This window comes from Geospiza fortis, unplaced genomic scaffold (genome assembly GCF_000277835.1).
Source record: "Geospiza fortis unplaced genomic scaffold, GeoFor_1.0 scaffold206, whole genome shotgun sequence".
In the NCBI taxonomy this organism is placed as follows: domain Eukaryota; kingdom Metazoa; phylum Chordata; class Aves; order Passeriformes; family Thraupidae; genus Geospiza; species Geospiza fortis.
Window position 1 is genome coordinate 4876982 of NW_005054311.1, and position 718 is coordinate 4877699.

The window sequence follows — 718 nt, forward strand, 5'->3', positions numbered from 1 at the left end:
TGCAGCCGGCTCGGTCGGGATTGGATGTGCAATGGCGACATTATTGCATGAGTCACGGCTCGGGAGGGGGGCACGGGTCCAGGCTGCGGCAGCGGGGCTGTCACCTCGGGCAGGGCGCTCTCAGGTGAAACACTCCCCCAGAGCCCGCCTGCCCCAGGTCGCTGCCTGCAGCTCCGAGCTACCTGTGCGCCAGCGTGTCCCGCCGACCGCGCTTTCCCTCTGTACTTCAATAAATACTTTGCTTCAGACACGCCGAGGAATAATCAGGGATTAGATGCATGGGTGCTTTGTATGCACTATGGATCCCTTTGTTTTTAACTTTTTTTTCTCCTCCTCGCTTTTATTCTTTTAGAAACTGGAAACATACCTAAGTTATTAGTTACTGGATTAAAAACAAAGGGATGAACATCTCATTATTTAATGTGGAGTATTACTCTAATAACAGTATTTTTTTACCATCATTATTCAGTTCCTACAATGGAAATGCTCTTTTCGACTACCTGGATCGTGGGAAACTTGCCTAAGTACCCGAGATATATCTGAATGCAGAAGGCAAAATAAATTATAAATAAATATATAAATTCTGTCTGGAGTAGTCTTTGTTTCTGGGGGGTTTTGTTTGTTTGTTTTGTGTAGGTGGGGTGGGTTTGGGGGATAGTTTGTTTGTTTCAAAAGTCAATAAGCAATAAAACCCTCCCGATATTGATTACATTCCTGC